The sequence below is a fragment of the Myotis davidii genome, unplaced genomic scaffold (assembly GCF_000327345.1).
Source record: "Myotis davidii unplaced genomic scaffold, ASM32734v1 scaffold436, whole genome shotgun sequence".
NCBI lineage: Eukaryota > Metazoa > Chordata > Mammalia > Chiroptera > Vespertilionidae > Myotis > Myotis davidii.
In genome coordinates this window covers 604,425-617,796 of record NW_006292604.1, presented here as the reverse complement: position 1 = coordinate 617,796, position 13,372 = coordinate 604,425, and positions in this window count along the sequence as shown.

The window sequence follows — 13,372 nt, the reverse complement described above, 5'->3', positions numbered from 1 at the left end:
CTCTCTCCTCCTCCTCTTAATTCCTCTCCTTTCTCTTCCCACACTGCAGAAGCAGCTGATGCTTTTTCTTGTTGTTGTTGTTGGATATGAAATGGAAAAGAGGATCTGAGGGAAAGTATATAGATAGTATCAATTTTTCCAGCTGCTTATGGTCCCGAGCATTCCGTGACCGAGAGCAGAGGTGAGGTGGGCTGGGTTAATTCCTCTGCTAAATCTCCCAAAATCCATGCGGCAGCAGGCCTGTGACCACTTCTGGGGCTCTAGGTGAGAATCTGTTTTCTGACTTCTGCAGGTTATTGGCACACCAGTTCCATGCAGTTGTAGGACTGCCTGTCAGTGTGGCCTGCTCTCAGCTTTTAGAGGTTGCCACACATTCCTTTGCTCATGTGGCCTTGTCTTCAGACATGGGTAATCTTTCTTATGCCTATACTCTCCTGCCTCTCTTTCTGCCACCTCACTCTCATTGACTCTTCTGTCTTCCTCTTCCACCATTTTTTTTTTTCAGGGTGGAGAAGGGTGGAAAGTTGAGTCTGAAGGAGCAAAATGGGAGATAAGCTAGCATATGGTGTTACCTCCTTCAAATATTTGTTACAAGGAAGAAAAAACATTTAAAAATCTATGTAAATATCTTTCCATGATAGAGGCACACATGAATACATGGGCCCAACTGATAGCTCAGAATTATCTTCTTAATTTAAAGTACGCTGATTAGCAACTTTAATTCTATCTGCAAATCCCCTTTCTCATCTAAGATAACATATTCACAGGTATGAGAGCACGGTATAAAACATAAACTGATGAACAAAAACAGATCCAGAGACAGAGAAGCATCGATCAGACCGTCAAACCTCAGGGGGAAGGTACGGGAGGGTGAGGGTAAGGGGGAGAGATCAACCAAAGGACTTGTATGTGTGCATATAAGCCTAACCAATGGACACAGACAACAGGGCAGGTTGGTGAGGGCATGAGTGGGGGTGGGGTGGAGGATTATGGGAGGGATGAGGACACATATGTAATATCTTAATCAATAAAGAAATTTAAAAAAATAAAAAAATTACAAAAAAAGAGCAGGGTATGAAGATCATAGTGACCAAAAGCCTGCCTACTGCACTAATCGTGTGCTGTCAGTTTAATGATGGAGTATATGCTTTAGGAACCAGGTGGGTAGCTGAGTTTGTAAACCCTAATGAAAAACTGAGAGGCTGGATATATCTGTTCACAAGTCTAGAACTAACAGAATACCTAAAAACAGAGCCAGAGTTTCATTTTCAAGACATTTTGCTTTTGTCCAATTCAACATATGAATAATCACTAGAGTTCCTCACATTTCACTCAGTGGTGCACGACTGACATGGTTTTGGTCTGAAAAATGTTAACGTCATGTTATTGGTTATCCATTACAACTCTAGAAAAGCCTTAACCTAGGTTTCAGGAGTAGTCACTTTGGGCAACATTTCTTTCCATATCCCCCCCAACTGAATTGGTTACAATATGAAGTACTAGTATATAAATAAAACTAATAATCTGCTTTATATAAGCTAGAGATCAATTGAACTTTGGAAAATAGTTGTCAAAAGCTCTGTGGGAGCTTTAGAATAATCAGTATTAAGCTAATTTTTTTTCAGAGTATCCATTATTTACTGTGTGTTTTTTATTAAGGCATTAAATTGTTCAGATTTTTTATAAGTATTTTAATGACCACATAAATCTCTCCAATAATGTAATATTTTCTAATCCAGTGCCTTATTCTGGTGCATTTTAAATTGTTCCATTTTTTAAAATTTCAAAATGCAGACTATATTAAAGTCTCCTTTTCAGCCATTATAGTTATTTTTAACCTCTTTGAATACTTTGTATTCCTTCATTATGATATATTTTAAGCTATGAGATAACTTGCTCCAAGTGAAATGAGAGAGACTTTCTAATTGTTTTCCAAAAAGAAATCATTAACATTATCACCAGTGATATAGCAGAATATGAATCTCACTATGTCTTACCAATATACCACTATCATATTTTTTGAATTTTGAAAAAAAGTGTCTTTATTTAAATATGGTCAACTTTATATGCAAAAAGTTCCTGTTCTTTAATCTTGTTTTCATGTTTTTGTTTGTTTTCTAACCGGGGTTCTCAGAATAGAGACAAGAGTAGATGGTTTCCTTGAGGAATTTTATATAAATATCTTCCCTAGACTAAAAATAGCTATTCATCCCAAAGGAAGTTGGTTAATTTAGGTTAAATGACTAAATTAAATCTTTGTCAAAGCTTGAATTTTTAAAGAACTATTCTTAATATTTAAAAAGTGTGCTTTTTTAAAAAAATTAACCTTACTCTGCACAATGATGTTGGAAGAAATTACGTAATGTCCCTAAAAAGCTTTTGATTTCTATGATGGAAACAATTACATAAAAGTATACTAAATTTAAACCTAGTAAGCCTAACTTCTTTTTCATTTGTGTTATTTTCCTCTCAAAGTCATAAAACATCTAAAGAGTAACTTTTGTAGAAAAAGAAGCAAAAATAAAAATATTGTTTTTTTCATTAATTCATTCATTTGTGCAGAAAACTTTTTTTACATATGAAACATAAACACAAATTGAATTGTTAACAACCATAGAAGATTAAATATACATTTCTAATGTACATTTAAACTGTTATTCTCAGTATCCTCATCACTTGCTTCTATAAAGTCAAGCATGGGTAGTTATCCTTAATTTTTTTTTCACCTTAGAATACTTTTAGATTTACAGAAAGATTTCAAAGGTAACACATAGAGTTCTCATATACTGAATACTACACAGTGTCCCCTATTAACAACTTACATTAGTGCGGTACATTTATAACAACTATTAACCAATATTGATAAATTATTAAATAAGTCCATACTTTATTTACATTTATTTAGTTTTGACCTACTGTCCTTTCTCTGTTCCAAGATCCTATTCAGGAAATCTCTGTACCTTTAGTTATCGTGTCTCTTCAGGCTCCACTTGATTAAGACAGTTTCTCAGACTTTTCTTGTTTTTGATAACCTTGACATTTTTAAGGAGTATCAGTCAGGTAGATAGAATGTTCATCAATTGGGATTTGACTGATTTTTTTTTTTATCATGATGAGACTAAGGTTATGGCTTTCGGGTAGGAAGACTACAGAGGCAAAATGCCATTATATCCCATCTTGTCAAGGCTAAATACTATAATATGAGTTATTACTATTGACATTATGATTACCTGACTGAAGTAGTATTGCTAGTATTTTCCACCTGTTAAGTTATTCTTTTCTTCTTCCCATACTGTACTCATTAGAAGAGGTGGCAGTTAACACTCCCCATACTTGAGAGCACAGTATCTACATAAGTTACTTAGAATTCCTCTGCAAGGGAGATTTCTCTCTTTCCCCCCATTTATTTATTTATTGATTATTTCCTCATCTTAATATAGATTCATGGATATTCATTTTATACTTTGGGCTATAAAGCGCTATTTATTTATTTTGCTGGTCAATTTCTTTGGCAATTGAGAACTCTTCCAGGTGGCACCTGTGTATTTTTTTTTTTTTTTTACAGAGAAGAAGGGAGAGGGACAGAGAGTCAGAAACATCGATGAGAGAGAAACATTGATCAGCTGCCTCCTGCACACCCCCCACTGGGGATGTGCCCGCAACCACGGTACATGCCCTTGACCAGAATCGAACCTGGGACCTTTCAGTTCGCAGTCCAATGCTCTATCCACCGAGCCAAACCGGTTCGGGCGGCACCTGTGTACTCCTGATATGCCCCCATCATTGTGAGGGTTTTGTTTTCTTAGCACTTCTTTATTTCTGGGCACTATGAGATGCAATAGGACATCTTGCATATTTCCTGGCCTAGACCTCAATTCAGTCATTTTTCCCAGTAGACATAGTGCCTTTTATTGAACAATGTGATATTAGAAACTAAGAGCTGAGTGCTAGGTGCCCTGGGATATTGTTGATATCTAAGTGTATCTACAGACAGAAACTCTTAGGAACATTCTCCCATGTATATCTTTAATTAAGTATAAAAAGTGTCCCTCTGACAGATGTTTCCAGCTCTGAGCAAATATATGATGTCAGTCCATAAGAGTGGTTTTATGATTTCTTTACACTGCCAGTTATGAATATATATTGGGCATCAAGTATATAAGGCCCCAATGTTGTCCTCTTCCTTTCTGAACCATCACATGGCTTATGAAAGGTAAGAAGGATTAGAATGAAGGGCTAAGGCTTGCTGACTAAATACCTAGCTCTCTCAGTTACTCCTCAGGCACCTCCCTCTGGTGCCAGATACAAGAACATCCACAATTTCTGGTGCTAGCCAAACCCACAGTCTACTCCACTTATTTTATCAAATAAAAATTGACTGAGCATTTACCTTGTTTCAAGCACTATCTAAGCACTTTGAATATAGCGTTGAACACAACAGAAAAGGCCCCTATGCCATTCTAATGGCGAAGATAGGTAAAAACAAAATAAAGAAACATGTAAAAGAATTTCAACTAGTGGGAGATATAATTTAAAAATAAAACAATGGTGTATTTTTATGTTCAGGAAAGGTGACATTTGGACTGAGACCTAAGTGACAGGAAGAATTCAACCAAATAAAAATTTTACCGATGAGAATTCTAGGAAATAAACAGAAAAAGTAAAAATAACTAGAGCCTTCTGGTGTGTTAAAGGGATAAAGGCTGGTGAGACCAAAGAAACATAAAAAGTGAAAAGTCACACAAAAGGGGACAGTTAGGTAAAAGGGGGCTGACTTTATATGTGACTTTAAGGAAGTTTGGAATCTACTCTAGAGGTGATTGGATGGTATTACGCAGAAAGATGTTATAATTTAATCTCAGGCTGCATGGTGAGGAAATTATGAGGACATATTTGTGGCTATAAAAATTTATCTGGCACTTATGGCATGCCACATACTATCCTAATGACTTTACATATATCATTTCAGTCATTACTTGAAACAACATTATGAGAGAGCTATTAATGATTCCGTTTATATTCTAGGACATTGAGGCTCAAAGAGATTGAGAAAATAAACGAAGACCATTTCATTAGTAAGTAGTGGAGCAAACACTTGAACCCTACTAAATTTGCAACTATTCCATAGGTTCAAATTAAAAATCAAACCTATGGGGTTAAGCAACTTAGAAATGTTATATATTAAAGAAATATTGCAGAGAGGATATATTTAAGGTGTGATTTCAAATAATATTAAGTTAATTTTCACTAGTAGTATCAGTGACACTTCAATCCTATCTTCAGTTTAAACAACTTTACTCACAAGGCCTGTTCGAGGGATATTTGCAAGAGGGAGAGAGTAACAAATTGTGTTTTCTGAAATTCTAACGAGAAACCTGAGTAAGCTAGTTTGGACCATATGGAGACTAGAACCAAGCATCAGAGTTCATCACACTTCTGCCTAGAGATAAAGAGGAAGAGAAAGCCATTTACTGGTTCCAGGGCTTGGGGCTGCCTACACTATGCCTTTTCAGGTTGAGAAAACAGGATTAGTGTTAACCACACAATGGTCAGCTCTTTGTAAGAGCCGTTATAGACTTTATTGGAGGAAAAGAAAGAATAATGATTTTGCCCATGTGCACTCTTTTTCTTTGAAAATTATATTCTTAGATAATGTGGTTGAGTCAGTACAGGACTCCTTTAGGGTGGGGGGACAGTTGTCTTTAATGCTGACTCATAGCAGTGAAGCTTGGGTGAACCTTCAACTTCCCATAGAGTTCAATACCATTTGTAGACTGACGGCACATTATTAACAGATTCAGAACCCCAAGATCATCATTGGAGACACTTGCTTAATTTCTTTAACCCATCATTCCAAAAAAGTTCTTTAAAGTTTAAAATACTTCCTTTTCTACATGTCATTTATTAACATTCTATAAAAAAAAAGGGGGGGGTGTTGTGTACGCACATAGGGAAATCTTGCCTTCTTTACTCAGGACAGACCCTAAAATTTTGTCTCTTAAAGTTAAAGGTAATTCTGGTTAAATGGTGCCTTCTCCAGCCAGTGCCAACCTTGGACGGACGGAAAGATAAATCCCATGGTTCCGCTTTTCCAGAGTAAAACTATTGTTTGTTGATGTTGATTAAGAAATATGATACATGTAGCATAAAAACTGATTAAATTGTCGGAATTTAGTAACAGCCGTAAGCATTGGAAAGGAATGGAGGGGTGTGGCCACTGTATGACCTCTGACACATCAGGGCTAGAAGAGAATTTTTGCTCTGGGATGTGAAGTGACGTGGGAGAGAACTGGGGAGAAGAAATTGCAGGCCCTTAGAAGATAGAGAGTGATGAGCTCACCTAAAACTTAAGGTGGAGAGTTGCCTCAATATCATAAAGCACAGAGAATTTTACTCAATTTCCTAAAGAGTAAAGGGATATTAAAACAAAACAAAACTGGGCAGGATAATACCGTTTTTGTTTGTAGTCAAACAAATTAAAACAACAAACACATACAAACAGCCTTCCCCAAGGCAGCTGGAATTGTATCTTTAACCATTTTTTTTAAATATATTTTATTGAGTTTTTACAGAGAGGAAAGGAGAGAGATAGAGAGTCAGAAACATCGATGAGAGAGAAACATCGACCAGCTGCCTCCTGCACACTCCCCACTGGGGATGTGCCCGCAACCAAGGTATATGCCCTTGACCGGAATCGAACCTGGGACCCTTCAGTCCGCAAGCCGATGCTCTATCCACTGAGCCAAACCGGTCTCGGCCTTTAACCATTTTTAGTATGGCAAACGGGAACAACGGATACCAGTAAAAACAAGATGTATGAAATGCTAAGCAAGTACAAGAAATTAAATTACAATAAACTGATAGTTGTGATATTATGAGGATGATGATAATCTGAAACAGATTTTATATTGTAAAGAGAAACTTAATTCTTGAATTTCTCATGTAAAGTTAGACTACCGTGAGCCTCCTGATATTTAGATCAAAGAAATATCATCCTAAGTTTATGACAGTCAGAAATTTAAAATAGTCTCATGTCCTCTTGCCTTATCTAAATAAAATACTGATATCCAAAAGTTATTTACATTTATGATGTAAATAAAATAGGGAGTGTTTTTTTGCCTGAGAATAAATAGATGTTTTATGTGGGAGAAGAGTTTAGAGAAGACTTGATTTATACTAAAAACTCAGATTTTATTTTGTTTTCCTTTGTTTTGTTTTCAAAATGTTCAAAATATGTTTTTTTAAATAATGACAGTAAACTCATAAGTATCTCATTAAAGATAAAAATAAAATTCTTCTGAAAATTATTTTTCTGTTCATTCTCTTTGTCCTCACACTATTTCTTTATCATTTTCTTTGATAACTAAGTATTAGGATAGGATAGTCTTATGACACCAAAGTGTATGGTTAATATCTCTTTTTTTTTCTTTTTTAAATTTATTTTCTGTATTGAATAAAGTGTCCTTATCTCCCATTGCCCCTGCCCCCACCCCGCTCATGCCCTATGTCAAAATATAGAGTGAGTGGCTGTCAATAGTTCAAGAGTTTTCTTTGCATTGAAGTTGAAGTTTAATGTTTTTTGTTCACCATTTTCCAAAAACACTGCAATAATTCTTGGCTTTTGACAAATAGAGTTTGGAATCTTATTTGATACTCAGTTCAGTACATTTCATTAAGATCTTACTTCTAGTTTCAATAGGACTTCCTTGAAGTGAGAGATCAATATCTTTATTCTCAGAAGTACATCTGTAAACAAATTGTCACATGCATACCCTCCATGGCACATCTACTCTGGTAACTTTGAGTGACATAGTAACATATATGGTTTCCATAGTATTCTCATTCTCTCTCTCTCTCTCTCTCTCTGTATACAATCACACACATGCATATATATACATATATTACATATTTATATATATATATGTATAAATATATATGTACTTTTTCAGAAAGTAGGTGAACTTCACTTTTATGATTTTTCAACAGATAGTTACAGGGTAATTATTAAGCATGACTTCATAGAAGTATTGTTTTTGATACTGAATGTTAACCAAGAAGCATGTAGACGAGTTGGGTGAATTGCTCTTTAATGAAACACTTGCAAGTTTTAATGCTATGTGCGTGAGAAAAAAAGAGCACTCTGAAATCAATAATATTGGTTTCTGTCAAATAAGAAAAATTAAAAGTGATGGCTAAAGAGGCAGGAGTAACAGGAGCAACAGATTTATCAAAGGAGACAGAATTACTTTTTGTTTATATTCCTCTATAAATATTTGAGAGCTTTCTGCATTAAAATGAAGTTCCAGGGTGGGCCAGAGGAAAATAACCAAACTTTGCAGATGTAATCGAAAGAGAAAGCGTATCTCTCTATATTAGGAAACGGTCTTGAGCGTATGCTTATAGTAAGGAGTCAATTGTGATTTGGAGTTTACATTAGCTGTACAACTGGAAAGCTGTGGAAATTCCAAGCAGAACGCAATGATGAGCTGTAAAGGATGTCGTGTGAGAAAAGAAACAGATCCCAAACTCTGACTGATTTGCTCCTTTGGGATAAGCCTTGTGCTATAAAAGGAAGCCATGCATTTAATGCCCGTGGAGGTCTGTTAATTTTTCTATACTTCGTGAATATGAATTTTGTCCCTTTCCTAGCCAGTCATTTAACAAACCCATGCTATTTGTCACAATAGGGACCAGACAAGTGAAAGTATGTAAATCTGCAACAGCAGTATGTCTGTAATTGTTATTTTATACAAGGGACATAACAATATGATTTTCTATTGTACATTTCTTTTTCTGTTTGCAAAGGATATCAAGATAGATTCTGGAAAAATATTGCTGATATTTGAAATTCTAAATGTAAATATTTTTAAATGCTATATTTTTCCTGCCAATTTATGTGGTACAAAACAGCTTTGATTTTTGTTGTTCTTCACAATAAGAATATGAGAGATGATAGAAAAGAATCCTTGGTTTAATATTATTTCTATATTAACAGTAAATGTATGCCCTGGCCGGTGTGGCTCAGTTGGTTGAGTGTCCTCCCCTACACCAAAGGATCACTGGTTCTCTTCTGGTCAAGGCACATGCCCAGGTTGTGGGTTCAGTCCCCCACTGGGTGTGTACAGAGGCAACTGATCAATGTTTTTCTTGATCACACAGACGTTTCTTTCTCTTTCTCCCTCTCACTTCCTCTCTCTTAAAAACAATCAATAAAAACATTTTTAAAATGTAAATATACATTTGATATACTTCTTCACAGTACTGTATGCTCAAGGATTTAATCAAATGGCATTATCTTTTTGCCCATGCCTTTACAAACAATATTAAGAGAGTGTTTATTCTTCTGGTCATTAATAGGGCACTCCAATTCCAGAGACTGAACTGGTTTCTGATTATTTAGTGATAAACTTAGGCAGGCATAGACCCTGACCTCAAAGAGCTTATAGTTTAATTGATAATAAAGATCTTTAAACAAAACGAACAAAACTAAATCTATGAATAGTGTCATGATGTAAACTAGTGGAAAGTTCAGCAAAGGAAAAGCTTGGGTGGTACACGGTAAAGTGAGGTAGAATATTCTGATCCATAGTCATTCTCCTGACATACAACATATTTCATTAAATCTGGGTAAGCACAAACCCAGTTATAGCATAAAACTATTACAAGCACTTGGGAAGATAATATATTCCACATGCATGTTGATTGTTTCAAGTTAAGGCTTTTGAAATATGAAGGACGATCACATAGTAATACGATGTTGGCATCTATTCTGAATCTTCTGAGGGCACAGAATAAAAAGCACATGCACACGCAGGAATCTGAACTTCATTTCACAGCAGAGGATTGCCTGGACTTCCTGTTCACATCCAAACACAATTAAGGTGTTGCTTGCCATCTATAAAGCTTTATTGTCTGAGTCTTCCTGACCGGAGGGACCACTTACTTGCCTTCCAGAGAGCAAACGGAGGAGCAGTTCTGCTGACAGTCCCCTGCTTCCCTTCTGAGAGGCTGACGTGGCAGGACCACTTCCAGCCAAGCGCTGGGATTCTGATGCTCCTTCCTTTGCCATGGCGGCCAATGGCCGGTCCGAGTGTGAGAAGACATAGCACCGCTGCCTAATACTGCTCATGAACAAAGGAAGTTTTATCTTTGGTGAATGGCATCTCTCGTAACTCTGAACATTGATAGGGAATAAGTATATGGAATATTATTTATAGAAATAGAATGTTGGTTAAGTAATTTCAGAAAGTTTAAATTAAATAGTTATTTCCCCCAAGAAACTCAAAACACAGTCAAGTAGAAATTTGCTAATAATCAATTCATTCTGGTCTTAGAAAATAAAAGTGTGATTCTAACCATCAACTCAGAAATCATGATTCACTGAGAAGGTGTTTTAAGTAAGATTTAAAAACAAACATATATAAATAACGAATGAAGAGGTACATCTCTTATGTATTTGTTCAACACCTAAAAATACTCATTCTAACCAGATTCTATTATGCTAATTAACCTGAAAAAGTGGTCAGGGAATTCTAGAATTAGACTTTAAATATAATACTATTTTATTGGATAAACTTGCTCCCAGCATTTCATGTCAAGTCCACTAACAAGAAGGAAATAAATAACTTTTTAAAGTAAAGAAATATAGAAATTGGCTTAGGTGTGTTTTAATTTTCCAAGTACATGATTTGTTTCTATTAAGTCACTGGGTCTTTCTGACTTTATCATATATAAAGTGATGAGAATACACAATACAATTTTGAATTTTGAAAATACAAGGTATAAGTTGTTCAAAATGAGCAGCAAATAATAGTATTTCTATGTCCTTTAAAATATTCAGAAACTGTGTGGTGTGGCATACATGCCGTACCAGTATTTCACTGTCCCCAAAGACTTTTAATTTTATTATATTTTTCCACATTTCTGATGACTCTTAGGACACTAATTCATGATTACCCTTATTGCCCAATTTTTAGAGCTTACACTAGTATAACACCTAGTGGCTGTTCTTTTTGTTGTTGTTTTTAAGTAAATACTATTTTTTTTAAAGTAGAGTACCTAAGTTTCAGTAGTACAGAAAAAAAGTCAATTTTGGTTTTATAGGAAGAGTTACTGCTATACTTAATTATCTCAACCATCTATGCTATCTCTCTTGAACACAATCAATTTATTTCATGTCTGTGGATATTGCTTTCAGTACTGTGAAGCATGACAGAATGAAATGAAACACTAGAAACAAAATGTAAAGGAGGTTAGGCCAGCGCTTTTCAACCTTTTTCATCTCATGGGGGCATACATAAATTAATTACTAAAATTCTGCAGCACAGTGGTTGAATAAAGAATAGAAATGATAGGTGGCCATGCATAAAACTTGTGTAATATTTATATGTTAGATTTGCTGCCTCAATCTATAACTTGGCTATACCTACAACAATTGTGAAATCTCATTTTCAACATGCCTATTTGTTAGAATGCAGCTTAAGAAATACACAAGTAGACATTTTTTTCCAAAGGAAAAACAATTCAATTACTGAGAGGTTGGATATATGGCATCATAACTACTGGCTGAAAGTGGGAGGAGGCATCTGGTGTCCTTCATTCTCTGTGCCATAGATTAGGCACAAAAGGTTGGAAGGAATCATGTCATATAGAGTGTGGTTCATAAGGTTTATATTAGAAATGAAAAGAAAGCCATTCTAGAAGATTATGTACTGAAAAGATATGCAAATACTTTAGGAAGGTCAATTTGTTTGGTAAATTAATTTTGAGAGAGCCAAATGGAGGGTGGGGAGGAGGGACCTGTTAAGTGGTAATTACAACTACTGAGATTTTTAAAAATAATGATGAATTGAACTATAACATTGATAGTAATAACATCAGCACACCCTGATGTGGGAGCTGAGGTAGAGAGGGGTTAAATATCTTATCCACAGATAGAGCGCTAGCGAGAGGCACAGCCAGGATTCATTGATAGAGTGCGTGAGTATGGAGCCTCCTATATAATATTGCTCTTAAGGCTAAAGATGGAGATATGTTGTAGATTCAAATGAGATTCCTAGGCAGGATTGGTAGGAATTGATTACTAAAAGGATGCAGTAAATGAGGGAGAGCCACAGAGTGATATGTAGACTTGGGAATCGTCAGTGTCTATTGTACAACTGATGTGGTGGAAGAGAAATGGACAGCATGTGTGGATTAATAAGACTATATTTTAAAATGGTTCCCTTGGGAAAGCCCAAGACTTAAAGTAGGCAGGGAAAAGGGAGCCTATCATAGTGATTAACACAGACACAATAATGTCACAAAAACCAAGGGAGGATAAAGTTTTGGGAGGGTTCTGTCAAGAGAGCCAAATCCTAGAGAACATATAATAAATACACAATGAAAACTGCCCACTGCTTTTTGATTTAATAATAATGACTTCCATTGGTGACCATGGAAAGAATGATTTCTGGGTGGTAGATGCTTGACCTAATTAAGTCCTAATTAGATCTAGCATAGACTTGAAACTGAACTTCACAAGTTATGTCTTGGAGAGTAGTAGGCTAGAAAAGGAGGGATGTAACTATGCATTTTGAGTTTATGCTAAGAATAGGTTTCACCTGGGAAAGCAAACTCAGTTTGGTTGGGAGAATGAAATACCAAGGCAGAGTAGGAAAGGATCTACTAGGCAATAATTTGAAAAAAGAATATAAATATAGATCTAAACAGAAGACAACTGACGGAGCCAAAGGAGGCATGACACCTGAATCATTTAAGAAACCTGAATTGCCGAAACCGGCTTGGCTCAGTGGATAGAGCGTCGGCCTGCGGACCGCAAGGTCCCGGGTTCGATTCCGTTCAAGGGCATGTACCTGGGTTGTGGGCACATCCCCAGTAGGAGATGTGCAGGAGGCAGCTGATCGATGTTTCTAACTATCTATCTCTCTCCCTTCCTCTCTGTAAAAAATCAATAAAATATATTTTAAAAAAATTAAAAAAAAGAAACCTGAATTGCTCAAATTTATACGATATGGGATTGATCACACTGTGTCTTCTCTCAGGGATTTATCACTTTTGAAAAATAAGTTCCTTTCCTTTTTCAGTCATTGTGCAATGTCACTTTGGAGTCTCCAAACAAGGTCTGTACTGACATATTTTTGGTGAAAATAGCACTAATTTCTCTGTGTGCGTATGTGTATGAGACAGAGAGAGAGAGAGAGAGAGAGAGAGAGAGAGAGAGAGAGAGAGAGAATGAAACATGGAAGTTAGGGCAAAGTGCTGCATTTTATGACACAGCTTTTAAAAATCAAGCCTGTTTCCAGAGTGAGGAGGGTTTGGAGCACACTGTTTTCTAAATACTCCAATTGGGTATGCCGCTTTACGACAGGGG